The following is a 17,852-nucleotide window of genomic DNA, read 5'->3' as shown; positions in this document are numbered from 1 at the left end:
TTGTGGCATTTAGCAGACGCCTTTATCCAAAGCGACTTACAACAAAAACATTTGTCTTAGTAAGTGAACCATCTATCCATCTGACATCGCAAGAAACAGTCATCTCGGCTCAGGCCAGGGGCCACGGGCTGTCATAATGCTGGAGGAAGGAAGAAGGTTTTAGCTTTTTATGTGTTGTATATTTTATTTAGGCCTACAGTAGATAAACTACAGGGGGGTAGAGCAGATGAAGAGGTCTGTATAGGGGGGTAGAGGAGATGAAGAGGCCTGTACAGGGGGGTAGAGGAGATTAAGAGGTCTGTACAGGGGGGTAGAGGGGATGAAGAGGTCTGTACAGGGGGGTAGAGGAGATGAGGTGGCTGTGGCGCAGGAGGTAGAGCCGCCGTCTAATGATCGCAAGGTTGGCAGATCGCCGGGCCACATGTCGAAGTGTCCTTGGGCAAGACACTGAACCCCAAATTGCTTCCAGTGAGCAGGCCGGTGCCTTGCATGGTAGCTTGGCCGCCATTGGTGTGTGAATGTGTGTGTGAATGGGTGAATGAGAGGCCGTTGTAAAGCGCTTTGGATAAAGGCGCTATAATAAGTCAGTCCATTTACCATTTAGATGAAGAGGTCTGAACAGGGGGGTAGAGGAGATGGAGAGGTCTTAGGAGGGACATTCAAGGTGTAGCCTGGGGAGATGGATCTTTTGTCTACGGTGGATAATAGGTAGTGACTCTGCAGTCCTGCAGACTGCAGTGGGAAGCTATTATTATATTATTCAATATATCAGGCATAATGTGAGATGACCCAAGCAAAGGCACCTCGTTCAGCAATGTCACGGTTATCTGTCTGGCTTTTTCACACAGTGATCAATAGCTATGTGTATGCAGGACTAGACAAAAGCTAGATCTATGACAATAACATGAGAAAATAATAAACAAATGATTTTATTATGATTTTAAATCTATGATAATAACAAAGCAGACGGTAAATCGAATTGTAGTAATTGGGTTATTGTATTCATTTGTAGTGAATCAAATGGTTTTGTCACAGCCAGAACACATTGTGTGTACAACATACTGTATTTGTCTTCCTTTATTGATTTAACCTCAGTGAATATTGAAGCTAAACTCTGACTCAGTAGACAATGTGTTTTGCCAGCTACAACTACTGAGGTAACAGCATCTAGGTTGGCAGATTGGCGGTTCGAACCCCGGCTGGCCACATGTCGAAGTGTCCTTGGGCAAGACATTGAACCCCAAATTGCTACCAATGAGCGGGCCGGCACCTTGCATGGTAGCTTGCCGCCATTGGTGTTTGAATGTGTGTGTGGATGGGTAAAATGAGAGTCCGTTGTAAAGCGTTTTGGAATAAGGTCTATATAAGTTTACCATCTACATTTGTACACATGCTATAGTTTATGTGAAGAAAACATCTTCGTCTACCTCTTGTGTGGAAATTGCAACGACCACTGGGAACAGAAAGTCTGCTGGCCACCACGCTTCACTAGACCTTCCAAGTACGCCAGGAAAACTAGAGTCTGGAGCAGCACTTGAACTACATTAACAGAAAAAATGAAAATAATTCTCGAGCACCGCGTCACTGCTGATGGCACTTGCTCTTATCGACTGTTTTACTTACGATGACTGTTGCATAGTTGAGTCACTTACTTAGACAAATGTACTTAATTGTAAGTCGCTTCGGATGAAAGCGTCTGCAAAAAGACTTGAATGTGACTGTGACTGTGCATATTCATACTTGGTATGCACTCTAGATAGAGGACCTCTGGGCCTTGCAGAGATAAAAGCCCAGGCGGCCAGGTAATGTGTTAACAAGAGGCTGGCCAAGGGCACATGTAAAGTAATGGCACTTAGCCAGAGGCCAGAGAGAGCTGATAGCGATAGAGACAACGTATGTATGGGCAAACCGTTTCTATGCCTTTTTTAAATGAATCTGGAACAAGAGGAAGATTCCCATGTGGGGATACAATCTCTATAAGGTGTTGTCTTGAATGTGATGTTCAATGTTCTGGTGTCTTTTTCATTTTAAGTCTGCGCGATAGTGTCTTGGCTGTTGTTCACCCATGTCTGTTCACTGTTCTGTCTGTCGTGTGTTGTACCTAAAGTAAACCTACTCATGCTTGTAAGGACGTCTGTCAGTCCCGTCTTTGTTGTCTGTTGTAGATGGACAGGAGAGACTCTCTTGCTCTTCCACAAGTCGCTATTGAGAGTATGAAATGAATCCTACTAAGAGTTACTGTAAGGTAGGGAATTTTATTGCCGGCTTGACAACCATGCATTTAGCAGCTTCCTAAAGTAATTGCCTCAGAATCAGCTAGATTTAAAGTGCAGTGCTTTTGCCAGGATGCAGACTTAGTGGGGGAAAAAAAAGACATGGCTGGCCTGGTATGTCGGTCTGTTTTGACTTGAGCCAATTGACTGACTCTCAAGGCTGAATATGAAATAGCCTCCTTGTCTGAAGTTTAAACCAACCGACTATATTGTCTGTCAATTCGAATGACAGACGATTAGCAGTTGGACATGACATTGTGTTCTGGTAATCACAAACATACAGTGAATAGCATAGACCATGACAGCAGAGGCTGGGAGTCCTATACAATCCTGGTTGTGTCGAGTTTAAAAAGTGCATTGTGGGGTAAGTTCCTCTTCTAGCAGGGGGTAGTTCTTTCCTGCCATACAGCGTTCTGTTGACATGAAGCCCACATCCTGGTCACTCTCCATGTGTTTGTTTTCCCTGCAATGTGCGACTGACTACTTGTGCTGATTAAAATGTCAGAACGTGTCACAGAGGCCGTAAAGAGTTGACCTTTAATACTGCTGCCGTTTCAGACGTGGAGGTAGTTTGGAGATGGAGAAGTGAGATCATTGGTTTCCATTATGGTAGCATGTGACAACATAAACAACACTCAAGCCAAAACGTTAGCTTGAGCTTGTGCAGAGAGATTTTTTTCTAAACTGGGGTGGGGGTGGGGGGGGTGGAGGGGGGGTGGTGCCAGAGTCAGGCCCCCCCTGCATGTCTGGAGGGGAAACTAGAATAGAGCATTTCAGGAGTCCAGTCGGTTTAATAATAAGAATAACTTTTATTTGTATAACACTTTTCCTGCAAACGTTGCAGCTCAAAGTGCTTTAACACTGCCACAGTGTGGTTTGACACATTTATTAGTACCAATTTGACAGAATCAAGTGTTGGAGGGAGGGACACGGATGTTGTTCTTCAGGTGTAAAAATAAGCATTGGGCACAAGTTGGACTTATGCCAGTATTGTATGGGTCGTCATTAAAGGACTTTTTCTTACACAAGGGGTTACACTAGTCTAGGAAATGAAGAGGTAGCGTACCATGACGTGTTCAAAGCAGGCTTAATAGGTTAAAGGTGCAGTATGTCGTCTCATTCTGGTTAACACTAGAACAGACGTGGCTTTTTCGCCTACTATAAGAGCCGCAGACGTCGGGGGTCAAATGACCATAGTCTTTAGAATGGGAAACGTTGGTGCGTCTTGTAAACTAGCCTTCCTCCTACACAGAAAAACTGCACAATAGCTTTAGACTAGCTCATCCTGATGTGATTTTGAAAATGTAAGGATACTGGGTGGTAGAACGCACATATCTAGGAGAAGTCATGAAAGGAGGGTCCGGAAATTTGATTGAGTGCAAAGATATAAAAAAACATTTACTCACAGGGTCAAATTACCCCACCCATGGCTGTTCTAGTGTTAAAAAGGTGGCAGGTCTGAGGGGAGAAGGCTCTCAGAGAGGGAACTGTCACGTGGCAAACAGGAGATCACTACATCACAATAACAGATGACAGATGCACCGTGAAACATCTCATTCTTCAAACGTAGGGCTAGGAGGATGTGAACATCTCTCCACTGGGGATACTCGAGAAGTCCCATTTAACAGGAATGATGCAACGTCACAGGAAGCAGTGCACACTCATGAAGTAGTGATCTGGAAGTGATGGCAAATCACTCCTTTTAAGGATATCCCTTACACCAGGATATCCCCATGATCATGATGGACATTGACAACAAAAGGAGGTTACAGCATGAGGACTCTTCCTTACACAGGGCTCAGATAATACACTCAGACTTGACTCTAACTGGTCATTTTTGAAACACGACTGCTGTGGTCATTTCCTGTGTTCTATCTAAACTGGTTCTCGATGACTATTCATCTCCATGTTATTCTAGTATGTGTATGTGCGTGTGTGTGTGAGCTCGCTTTCATCAGAGGACGCTGATGGAGATAGACATCGGAGGAAGGGCTCAGAGCAATACATGGAATGGAATGAGGAACGGTATCAAACACATTTTCATTGTCCTTCCATTCCATGGGTCACAATGAGTCTGTCCTCCGATATCTACCTCCACCAGCCTCCCCTGGTGTTCTACCTCCACCAGCCTCCCCTGACTTTCATATCTATCTGTCATTAACTTATTAGCATATTCCCGTAAGTATCTATCAATGAAGTTGATTACTGCTTTACAAATTGTATTATATTTTTAGTTAGTGAAAGTCAGTCAAACAGCCTTCTTTATGCTGATGCTTGTAGGCGTCACTGTTTATAGTTATCCTAGCTTTTCCAACATCGATATCGCATAGAAATAATTAAACTGATATCCATATGAATTTTCCATATCAGTGCTGTAGTGCAGTAATAGAAACTACATCCAACATGAGTGTTGGGGCAAAATGTCCTAACGTTTCTCTAACCATACTGACCAATAATATATCACCTGTACAAGAGCTGTTAACCCAACATTAGCTCAGCAGATAAACGTATACAATCAGCAGTTTAAAACAGCACTGGTGCCTGGTCAAGTACTTTAAAGGTCAAACTTTAGAAACACACAGAGCACACAACTCTGCCTGGGACTGAGGACTGATGACGTCAATGGTGTGTACCGGTTCCCATGGACGGCCTCCCCCTGCCCTCCCCGAGATGAATAAGCCTCCGTAAAGTGAAGCCATCTGGGGAGGAAGTGTGAGGCCCGTAAGTGGAAGTGAGAGAGTGAGAGAGCATCGGCCAGGAGTCAGGAGGCCTGGGCCGCACGGGGGTGGACACCCCTCTTACTCACTCTCTCTCTCTCTCTCTCTCTCTCTCTCTCTCTCTCTCTACCCACTCCCTCTCTACTCTCTCTCTCTCTACTCACTCACTCTCTCTACTCTCTCTCTCTCTCTCTCTACCCACTCCCTCTCTACTCACTCTCTACCCACTCTCTCTCTACTCTCTCTCTCTCTACTCACTCCCTCTCTACTCACTCTCTCTCTACTCACTCCCTCTCTACTCACTCTCTCTCTACCCACTCTCTGTCTACTCACTCTCTCTCTACCCACTCTCTGTCTACTCACTCTCTCTCTACCCACTCTCTGTCTACTCACTCTCTCTCTACCCACTCTCTGTCTACTCACTCCCTCTCTACTCACTCCCTCTCTACTCACTCTCTCTCTACCCACTCTCTCTCTACTCACTCTCTCTCTACTCACTCTCTCTACTCACTCCCTCTCTACCCACTCCCTCTTTACTCACTCCCTCTCTGACTAAACTAAAGGCCCCTTCTGTGCCCTTCAGTGACACACAGTCTGAGGAATGGAGGGATGTCCTTTTCCAAGACTTACCCCGCACACAAAACTCAGAGCAAAGGCATGAGGGTCTTCGATGATCACAAAGGCAGGGGGGAACACCGTAGCCAAAAGCTTTGCTGTGAGAAAGCTAACCCACGCTTAGCCCCGGTTACATTGTGATGTGTCATTTAGTCTCTTGAGTGAAAGAGGGTTGCCACAATCCAGAATTGGTGGAACGGCAAGCGTGTGTGTGTGTGTGTCATTGTAATAGGCTTGTGGTGTCACTTGGTTGTTTAGGAGATGAGAGTTTGATCCATGCTACCAGCACAAAGCGATGGCAGTTTAGGTCCAATAGCAACAGGGTTTAATCTTTGCTTTGTCTCCAATGTCTGACCTCTCCCTGTCTCCCTCTCTCTCTAAATACAGGGTGTAGGCATATTTCACTAAGCCGGATCAATGAATTAGCCAGCTAACACAGGGCATGTATCACGATGAGATAGTGCTTTTGCAATTTCCCAGCAAGAGGGAAAAAATGCATGTGATTTCCTCCACACCACCACCCATTAAACGCTCAATGCTTCTGGTAGACGATGGAGACAAAAAACAGTATTGTACAACATACACTCATCATGTCTCCCTTCTTTCTTCCCCTGTTCTTACCCTCTCTCTCACTATTATTGTTTTGATCTAATGCTCTTAGTCATTTTCTTCATTTACTCTCTCAAATGAATAGCTTTTAAAAGTATCTCCCACATGCCCATCTCTCTCTCTCTCACTTTCTCTCTCTCTCTCTCTCTCTCTCTCTCTCTCTCTCTCTCTCTCTCTCTCTTTCTCTCTCTCTTTCTCTCTCACTCTCTCTCTCTCTCTCGCTGAGCCTTTTTAATGGACTGTTATGCTCCATTCCATCTGCAAATGATTTGCCACCGATTGAATAATTAATGATAATGACGGTCCAGAGAAACAATGAAAAGCAGAACTCCCAGCAGAACTGCCTCCTCCCAGCCCACAGCCCGCCAGGTCTCCCACCCATGTCTCCTCCCAGCCCACCCCCACCCCCCACATGTCTCCTCCCAGCCCCCCCCATGTCTCCTCTCCCAGCACACCCCCCCCCCCCATGTCTCCTCCCACCCCCCCAGCCCTCCAACGCAGCAGCAGCTTGCAGGCTAGCAGGCGGTCCTGATTTGTATCTCATCCGTGTGATGGGGCTTGGCGAGACCATTAGTGTGTCCTGTGGCGGACAGACACTTTTACCCTATCTGCACCATCATCCGCTTGGGTAATCTCACTCGTGGGTCAAGACGCTCTCCCCTGCCCCCCCCCCCCCCCCCCCCCCCCCCCAGCCCTGATGGGGTCTGTCTGTCTGTCTGTCTGGGAGGTGTTTTGACGATGAGTCATCCTGGCTCTGTTCATTGAGGCAGTCCGCCGTGAGTCTGCGGAGATAAGGACAGCATCCGGAGGGCTGAGTGCTGCCTGCAGACGGACATATGACAGACAGGCAGGCAGGCAGGCAGGCAGGCAGGCAGGCAGGCAGGCATTTACTCAGGCAGGCAGGCAGGCAGGCAGGCAGGCAGTTACTCAGGCAGGCAGGCAGGCAGGCAGGCAGGCAGTTACTCAGGCAGGCAGTCAGTCAGTCAGTCAGGCAGTCAGTCAGTCAGTCAGTCAGTCAGTCAGACAGACAGTCAGTCAGTCAGCTACTCACTCACTCACTCACTCACTCACTAACTCAGTCAGTCAGTCAGTCAGTCAGTCAGTCAGTCAGTCAAGAACATCATTTCAAATGCCGAAGGGCAACTCAGCCCTTTTAAAAACTAGGCTATGAAAAGAAGCAGCATCCGCACACTCAAAACCGTGAAAGAAAATCAATGTTTTATTGCACAAGCTTCCCCTTTGGCATTCGAAATGATGTGTGAAGAAGAACCCACTCGATATACAACAGTTTTAGGATCACTAAATACTAATAATGAGTGAATTGGATTCACTGTATTATAGCCTGCCGTGCCGTGGCTACTGGATAAGTGGCTTGTAAACAAACGTACGTGTTAGGACGTGTTCAAAAGCAAGGACTGCGTGATCATCTAATTACGTGTGGTTATGTGATTTAGCAGCTGTTGGTGTTCTCTTAGCATGTTGTTCATAGCGATGTGACTTCTTGGCTCCTACCTAGCTACCAATGCAATGGTAGAAAACACGATTCAGAGTGTTTTTCTCCAGTATTTGGGGGGTTATGATGAGTGGTACCAACATTGAAATAAGCATGTCTTCTTCACCTATTCTCTATAATGACGTTGCCCTACTCTGGGACTTTTTCACCAGACCCTGTCACACATTGTTGTCATGGTTCCAACACTATATAGTAATCAGTGCACTTTCAGTTCTTATTTTGTGTCTGCCTATTTTGTTATGATGCAATAGTTTCGATCATCATAACAAATACTGGAAGTGAATATTTGAAAGACAAGAAAGCGTTGACTCATGATCTCATACCTTACTGCACGTGATGCACCATTATCAAAAGTGCGGTATTTTAAGGTGTTCCCGACACACACACACACACACACACACACACACACACACACACACACACACACACACACCTTGGTGCAGTCCCACACCTCAGACACAGTCTTGTCATTCAAGCTGCGTACATGAAACCCTCTTCTCTTTCGGCTTCTGACAGTATCAACAACACATTTTCTGATACAAATCTTTAAATGCCTCCTCCCAGATGTTTTCCTCTTTCTCTATCTCCCTCACCCTTCCTCTACTCATGCTCGTGTGTATTACAGTGTCGTTTTTTGGATGAGGTGTGTACTAAACATTTAGTTTGATCTATATTTAAACAGTTAAACAATGTTTTACCTCAATGTCACACTTAGGGCCCCCTCATTTGTGGAATGACCCATATACCATCTGCACACTTTAGGTGTCAAAGTACTAACTGATGGCTTTGTCATAAGAAACCGGTTATGTGTTCCAGGTGACAGGAAATGTCTCCCAGGTGACAGGAAGTCAGGAGAATGTCATGTCAGCCGTTGAGCTACACCAACACAGGTGTCACTGTCACTTTGATGACAGGCCACAGACTTTTGGCAGCACATCTTTTCATAGTGTATTTCTGTCACTTCTTTTTAACCTCACCTGTCTCTCAACCGCTTGAGTGCTACCGAGCAAAACCTTTGAGCCAAAGTGACAAAGATGAATGATGTATCAGAAGTGATGGCAAGAGTAAAGTGTGGAGAAAAGAATGAACTGTCCCAATATCCACAGCATAGCACCTTGTCTGTGAAATACGGTGGAAAGGGTGTTGTGGTTTTGGGCTTGTGTGGCTGTGGATTCCATTGGAACGGGCTCTCTTATATCTCACATACAAAGCCCTCCATAGCCTGGCCCCCCCTTACCTGACTGACCTCCTTCTCCCCCACCGCCCTACCCGTACCCTCCGATCCTCATCCATTGTTCCCCTCACTGTCCCACCCTCAAAACTTAAAGGCTTCGGTCACCGTGCCTTTTCACGAGCCGCACCCCGCCTCTGGAACTCTCTCCCTCAACCACTCAGAGACTCACCCTCACTCCTCACTTTTAAATCCCACCTCAAAACCTACCTGTTCTCCCATGCCTACCCCTAGCCATCTCCCCCATCCCTGCCACCCCCGCCCCCCCTGGACATGCATACAACCTCCCCTACCCCTAACCATCTCCCCTAACCCTGCCACCCCCCTCCCCCCATGGACATGCATACAACCTCCCCTTCCCCGTTCGTTAACTCTGTGTTCTATGTGCTCATGTTATCTGTTGCTTGTTGTTTCTGTGTTTTCCGTTTTTCCCATATTGTCAGCGTCTTTGAGCCTCGGAAAAGCGCTATATAAATCTAATGAATTATTATTATTATTATCTTCATTGATGATGTAACTGATGATTGATGATGTCACAGCATCAGCAGGATACATTCTGGAGTGTTCAGAAACATCTCGTCAGCCCAAAGTACAAACAAATGCCTAAAAACGAATTGGATGGCGCTGTAGAATGACCCTGACCCTAACCCCTTTCTTCTGCTGAAGAGGACACTTAAGGCAGAACGCCCTCAAAACAAACAAAAACTGAAGATGGCTGCAGTACAGGCCTGACAGAGCATCACCGGAGAAGATACCCAGCGTCTGGTGGGGTCGAAGGGTCACAGACATCAAATCAAATCACATTGTATTCGTCACGTAGGCTACATCTCATACAACTGTAATTGACATGCTGGTGACATGCTTTGGGATCTTTCTCCTTGCTCAGCAACAACAGTCAGCAGCAATCAATCGTCAGCGATAAAACAATAAACAATAAAACAACAATAAAATACAAACAGTGACAATAGTCCTAGTGCAAATAATGTCAGATGTCTTCTGATCAGAACTACCATCCTGCTCACTCTGACAAACACAAACACTCACACCAGAGTAGCAACATGGAACTAGCTATGACTGTCAATCAATGGACACATTGAAGTCTGATGTCACTCGATTCGTTTCAATAATAGCAGCTAGTGTCGCTAACGCAGTGCGTGCTTCCTCGTCCCCGTGTTGGTCTGTCCGCCCACTGAACGTGCTCAGTGTTCGCTCTCGTCTAGAACAACGCAACGTCTACCCACGCCTCCGCCGATGCAGTATGTTACTGAGTTACCAAGACACGAAGCTCCTCTCCCAAGCTACAGTGCACACATTCAGCTGAGAAAACAACACCCCGCTATGGAAGTGGCATTTCTTTAAACAAGGCTAAAGCACATATAGATAGATTGCAGCAGTAACCTTAATTGGTAGCCAACATCGTAATTATTGATTGTGTTTATTTTGTTCTGAAGTTGAATAATTAATGCCCAATTAGGACCAATGCCTGTAAAATAAGTATGTACCCCTTTAGTGTAATGTATTCTGTTTCCGAGCAAATCCTTTTTTATATTATTTATGAGAAGCGCCTAATCCGCCTCGGTGTTCAACATATGCCAAGCAATTAGTTTCAATATGGCCACCGTGTTTCATGTTGTTTCATCATCAACCAATTTATTGTTAATCCCCTCTATCCCCGCTAAATCTCTTCCTCTTCTTTTCTCTTCTCTGTTCCTAATGTCGCCTAATCAGAAAAGTAGAGGAGTTAGGTGATATGAGAAACTTGAGTAGGCCTACTGCATTCAACATTGACTCAAATGGCCACGGCATTTAGAAATTAATTAACTGTCAACTGTGAGGTGGACTTATAGAAAGGCTTACCTTCAGCCACAATGTTTACAGTGATTATCCACTTGGTGTCATCTTCCCAAGTAAATAACAGTCCCGCAGAAAACGCTGTTGACGTTGTTGTCGCGGCCCTCAGTTCAACCCTTCATTAGCATTTCACTGCAACTGTGTCAACAACAGATATGGAAATGCTAGGGATTTATTTGAAGACGTACTGTGCTGCATAACTGAAAGTGTATTTCCACCAAATGGATAGGCCCTATATATTTCTTTTTTTAAAAGACAACAAATACTGATTTTGTTACCAATTCATGGGCATTATAAGTAACCAGGCCACAGATAAACAGGCTTAGAATCCTTCCCCCCCCTTGTCTGGCTCAGACTTTATGTAGGTAAGATAAATGTGGCTGTGGCGCAGGAGTTAGAGCTGGCGTCTAATGATCGCAAGGTTGGCAGATCGGCGGTTCGAGCCCCGGCTGGCCACATGTGGGAGTGTCCTTGGGCAAGACACTGAACCCCAAATTGCTCCCAGTGAGCGGGCCGGCGCCTTGCATGGCACCTTGCATGGTAGCTTGCCCCATTGGTGTGTGAATGTGTGTGTGAATGGGTGAATGAGAGGCCGTTGTAAAGCGCTTTGGATAAAGGCGCTATATAAGTCAGTCCATTTACTATTTACAAATGGTACAAATGCTTCTGTCATCCTTATTTGGGATATAAATTATGATGGCCAGTCCGTGTTAAAAGTTATATATTTGAAGTAATTGTACAACATCAAAGTCACCCTGGAGTCTGCCTCGTTTGGCCAGGGAACATACTGACTCCACCATGGCAATCACATTGGGATTCGTCTTTTTGGGCAGAACGACATTCCATAAGTGATGACCCCTGCATCTCAATGGAGCATTTAGAGTTCCTCTCCGGTTCATTAAGGAGCTAATGATGATGGAAAAAGCATGAAATTACAGAGAACTGAAGCCCACTTGGCAGTCAGGACACATTACAGAGGTACCAGGAGTGGCCACTAGGGTTGGAATATGTGTGTGTGTGTGTGTGTGTGTGTGTGTGTGTGTGTGTGTGTGTGTGTGTGTGTGTGTGTGTGTGTCTGTGTGTCTGTGTCTGTCTCTGTGTCTCTGTCTCTGTCTCTGTCTCTGTGGCATACTTTCTGTATGAGAGAGTGATTGCATCTCTCCTTTTTTATAAGCATCTTGCACTGCAGTCTCCCCCTGCATCTCAATGGAGCATTTAAAGTTCCCTCTCCGGTTCATTAAGGAGCTAATGATGGCTAAAAAAGCATGAAATTACAGAGAACTGGAGCCCATTTGGCAGTCAAAGACACAAAGCGAGAAATAATACGTTGTAGTTAGCCCCTCTGCCGCGGCACTGGAACAGAACGAAGCGTTTACTCAGCACTTCTTGTACACTTGACAAGACGTGCCGTCTTTTCAGAACAACACATTAAAATTGGATGTGAAGTACAGTGCCCCCAGGCAAGTAATGGGACAGGGAAGCATTTGTTCTTATTTTTGGCTCTCTCTACTCCAAAGGGCACTGTTTATTCAGGATGTGAAGTGATCTTTAGAAAAGCTCTGTTGTGGGTGTCTGCTCGTCCTGATGTCTCTCTCTAGTATTACAGTATTTTGACAACAGTGATTTTTGTATTAGGAGATAGGAGGGTGTGTTTTGGTCTGTGTTTTTCAATCCTTGCTATGCAACTGGAACTGGTGGATTATAGGACTAGATACAGTTGGGGGGAATAAGTATTGAACTGCTTTTTCTTAGTGTGTTCAATACTTCCTGTTTCATTCCACTTTATTACACATAACTTTATTTACATACTTGACTTTAATGTTTAGATGTTTTTTCGTCTGGATTGTTGGAGTTAATACCAAATTTGTCTGGTGCAAATGTCACTTGAATAGGCTCATTGGAAATACATTTACTGGACAGAATGTTGATGTGTTCAATACTTATTTCCCCCCCTGTAGATGCCGACACATGCGTTGTTTACTAACTGACCCAATAGAGACAATGGACCGGATCTATCGGTTGTATGAGACTAGATAGATGCCAATCCATGCGCTGCTTATTGGCCACGTCGAGGAAATGGTGAGCAACTCTGCTGGAGGGAGCAGTGAATTCCCCCACGCTCAGACAATCATTAACCTGCCGGAGCCGTAGTGTAAATACTGTTAGTCCTGAGTGACAAGGCGCCTAGACAGGGCAGCACATGTGGAGCTTTTGTCCTCAGGCCCTCATGCTCTCAATGAGGCAATCAGAAATCAGTGGAATATTTTCCTTTTCAAATGTCAGTTGAGGTGTTACTTAATACTACTCTGAGGGTTGTTTTTTAAGACTTTGTTTTAGTCTTTATTTTACATACACACACATACATACACATACATTACATTAAGTTGTAATGATTCACCGTGTTCAACTAATATAATTGTGTCTAAATATTTATAACTACATAATGTGTGTCATTATTATTAGTCACGTACTGCAGGAACATGCTTGCCCCAGGACCAGATGAACAATGTGATGTTACTAGTCACTCCCGTGTATGTTAACACATGTTTTGCATGGTTTTGTGTGACTAATAAATAAATGACTAGATAGTCAAAAGACTAACGCAGACAAGGTGTAGCAGTGTAATGTGAAGTATTGTCATGTTTTCCTGCTCTCTCACAGTCAAACAATTATGTGTGACCTTCTTGAATCACATGCTACCAGTTCCCATAAACAGAGTAATTTACAGGTTGGACTTTGGATGCATAATATTACTTTCGGTTTTCTTTGTTATGTCAAAAGTGAGGGGGCCTGTCTGAATGAAAAAAGTACATGATGCCTTAGAGAGGCACACAGGCAAAATTGTATTAAACTATGTAAATGGTAAATGGACTGACTTATATAGCGCCTTATTCCAAAACGCTTTACAACGGCCTCTCATTCACCCATTCACACACACATTCACACACCAATGGCGGCAAGCTACCATGAAAGGCGCTGGCCCGCTCATTGGTAGCAATTTGGGGTTCAGTGTCTTGCCCAAGGACACCTCGACATGTGTCCAGCCGGGGTTCGAACCGCCAACCTGCCGACCTTGCGATCATTAGACGCAGGCTATACCTCCTGCGCCACAGCCGCCCCATGTATTTTACTTCACCCTTCAATGTCATACAGAATATGTATATTGTACTTGAATTACTTTGTAAGCCAAATAACTTGATGACTGAATGCATGAATGAAATGAGGTAATTGGCCCCCTTAGCACCTACACAATATTTACTTTTGCAAGTGTCTGTCTATAGTATCTTGAGATGAAGTCAAGTCACAGGCTCTTGTCTGCGCGTCATTGTTCCTCCACAACATGGCCCCTGCAAGCAGATGTCCCAGCATTCCCTAGTCCCAGGTTAAGACTTTAGCCATCATCAAACGTGGGGATTTGGGGGGAGTGGGCTGACATTTACATAAGTTCTTAGCCTGCCGGCTGGGAGGATTTCTGTTTGTTTGTTTCTTTAATTTGACTTTTGGTACCTGAGGACGCGCCTCTGGTGGAGGAGATTACCTCCCTGGCTGAATCCTCAGATGGTCTCCTTCCCTGCCTCTCTCTCTCTGCCTCTCTCTCTCTCTCTGCCTCTCTCTCTGTCTCTCTCTCTCTCTCTCTCTCTCTCTCTGTCTCTGCCTCTCTCTGCCTCTCTCTCTCTGCCTCTCTGCCTCTCTCTGCCTCTCTCTCTGCCTCTCTCTCTGTCTCTCTCTCTCTCTCTCTCTGCCTCTCTCTGCTTCTCTCTCTCTCTCTCTCTGCCTCTCTCTGCCTCTCTCTCTGCCTCTCTCTCTCTCTTTCTGCCTCTCTCTGCCTCTCTCTCTGTCTCTCTCTCTCTCTCTGCCTCTCTCTCTCTCTCTCTGCCTCTCTCTGCCCCTCTCTCTCTCTCTCTCTGTCTCTCTCTCTCTGGCTGCCTCTCTCTCTGCCTCTGCCTCTCTGCCTCTCTCTCTCTCTGTCTGCCTCTCTCTCTCTGCCTCTTTGTCTCTCTGGCTCTCTCTCTGCCTCTCTCTCTCTCTGCCCCTCTCTCTCTCTCTCTCTCTGCCCCTCTCTCTCTCTCTTCCTCTCTCCCTGGCAGCCTGTATCTTATCTGCCTGTTCCTTATGGGCTATTCATATTCCTCCTAGTTGTACTCCTTCATAAACCCTTTGAAGTGATGTTCGATGCATAATTTCAACATTTCTATGGAACACCCCAATGTTATTATTATGGTTCTCTGTTATTGTGAGAGCCTCTTGTAACAATGTTTTTACAGGAGAGCTGTAAAAAAGAAAGCTGAGGATAACTAAGTGATTTATTGTGTAATTATGTCCGTAGCTTGCCAAGGAATATACAACAACTGCCCCAGTGCCAGATATGTTTGTCGTAATGGTCTCGTTTAGCTAGAAACCAAGAGAGCATTCCAGACCACATTCCTTCTCTTAGTCTCATGTTTTCACTTTTGTGTTCAAGAAGGAGATTTCAAATGAAAGATTAGTTTATTATCCTTTTGAGTGGATTTCAAACGAATGGATTTTCAAACCGTAATAGTATTCTCCAGTATTTCACAATCCCATGATGCAACAGAATGTTTGTGATACACATGACATGAATGGTCTCTGACGATTGTAAGGTTTCGAATGATGTGTCATACATTGAAATCTGAAAATAGTTGAAGAATATATTTAATGTTGCTCCACCTCAAATAAAATAGAGGAGAAACACACTCCGAATCAAAACACAGGCGAAACGGCTGCTAATAGCTATACATAGTATACTAAAGACAATGTTGACTTTTTTTTTGTTTTGGTTAGGTTTGTTGAAGCTCCAAGTACTGTGTGAAAGAGTCGACATCACTCACTTTTGCTATACAAGCTTCACTTTTATTGGGTCACAAATCTGAGGGCAGAGGGTTGTGGCGCAGGAGGTAGAGCCGATGTCTAATGATCGCAAGATCGGCGGTTCGAACCCAGCCTGGCCACATGTCGAGGTGTCCATGGGGAAGACACTGAACCCCTGATTGAGGGCTAGCCGCCATTGGTGTCTGAATGTGTGTGTGAATGGGTGGAGGAGAGGCCATTGGTAGCTTTGGTATAATGGTATAATCAGTCCATTTACCATTTACAGATCCCTGGCAGAGCTCACATCACGTCTCCTCCTGCTCCTGCTCACACACACACAGACACACACACACACAGACACACACACACACACACACACACACACACACACACACACACACACACACACAACCTATCTTGGGCAAAGTCACCCTGTTTAATTGAGTGTCATGTGAGGCGTTTTTCTCTGAGTGTCACCCTCCTACTCTCCAGCTCTGCAGGATGTGACACCCCCCTCCCCCTCCCACCACACCACGGCACATTCCTCCTCATGTCCTTCTAGGTTGGGGTTGGTGGGTTCCACAGGAACGCTGCAGATGACTACCATCACATGATGATCTGTGGCTTTGTTATTAACACACTGCCATCATTGTTCTATCATTAGTTGAGAAGTTGTAGGTGTTTTTTTTGTTTGTCAAAAATATTTTTCCCCCCCACACTATTTACTGCAAGGTCATAGATTACAACCACTTAGAAAAATGTATCAGTACACGTCTTGATCCTGTAACGTTATATGTAACGTTATTGCATATGCATGCAGGTTATTCCCTTCACAGATGTCCTACCTAGATCATAGATCATAGATCTAGGAGTGGTGTTAGAAGGAGACATACCTAGATCATAGACTGGTTCTAGGAGTGGTGTTTGTAGTGAGACATGATGTCTCACTCCCTTCTGCCTCCCTAGCGTTCTCCAGTTTCACACAGGTCCCAGACCTGCTGGGGCTCTAGATGGTAAATGGACTGACTTATATAGCGCCTTATTCCATAACGCTATACAACGGCCTCTCATTCACCCATTCACACACACATTCACACTCCAAAGGCGGCAAGCTACCATGCAAGGCGCCGGCCCGCTCACTGGGAGAAATGTTTGGTTCAGGGTCTTGCCCAAGGTCACCTCGACACGTGGCCAGCCGGGGTTCGTACCGCCGATCATTAGACGCCGGCTCTACCTCCTGCTCCACAGCCGCTCTAGACTCTACTATCCATCATGGCAGCCCACTCTGCATTATTACTCTGGCCCTTCAGGATGCGCATTAGATTGCAAACATGATCCATTACATGCACTACTTAAACCTGAGCAGAGCCAGGCACATTAACTTATGGAAGATGTTCAAGGACTTCTGAACAAGGGGGTGAAGGGGGGGGGGGGGGGGTGCTGAGTGTCTGTAGTTGATGGCCTGTGCAGATTCTTGCCAAGATCAAGCTCAAAACATCAATGGGAATGACAGCTATGATCTAGCATAGCTTCCCCTAAGGTCAGCTGAGACTAATCAGCTAATCATTCCAAGAGTGAAATCAAAACACGGTGCAGCAGCTTTCAGTCAATCAAACAGGCCCTAAAACCCTACAAATATTTAAATCTAAGCTAAAAAGCAGCAGTTATGATTAAACACAAACACTTCTATCATTGTCTTTTATCCATAAACTATCATTGTCTTATTGGATGTTTCTATTTACTTCTTATATTTGCTTTTATTCATTGTCATTTTTATTTTCTTATTATGCTCCTCTTATCTGCTGTACTTTAATAATGTACAGTTAGGTCCATATATATTTGGACACAGACAGAATGTGTGTTAAACTGTTTACCAAAACATCTTCAGGTTACAGTTATATAATGAATATGGGCTTAAAGTGCAGACTCTCAGCTTTAGGGTAAGGGTATTCACATCCAAATTGAAGGAACACACAAAGACCCACAAACAAACAACAACTGAAGACTGCTGCAGTAAAGGCCTGGCAAAGCATCACAAAGGAGGAAACCCAGCATTTGGTGATGTCCATGTGTTCCAGACTTCAGGCAGTCATTACCTGCAAAGGATTCTCGACAAAGTATTAAAAATGAACATTTTATTTATGATTATGTTAATTTGTCCAATAACTTTTGAGCTCCTGAAAATAGGGTATTGTCTATAAAAATGGTTGCAA

General features: G+C 45.0%; 1 protein-coding gene across 1 annotated transcript in view; it reads left to right on the top strand.

Moving 5' to 3' along the window:
* cblb (Cbl proto-oncogene B, E3 ubiquitin protein ligase) overlaps positions 1 to 17,852 on the top strand; it is a gene marked incomplete at both ends in the record, with an annotated part of 69,059 nt that overhangs the window by 13,477 nt on the left and 37,730 nt on the right. The window lies entirely within an intron of this gene.

This window comes from Nansenia antarctica (genome assembly GCF_963989245.1).
Source record: "Nansenia antarctica genome assembly, chromosome: 4".
NCBI lineage: Eukaryota > Metazoa > Chordata > Actinopteri > Argentiniformes > Microstomatidae > Nansenia > Nansenia antarctica.
This window is presented reverse-complemented; position numbering and strand designations above follow the sequence as displayed.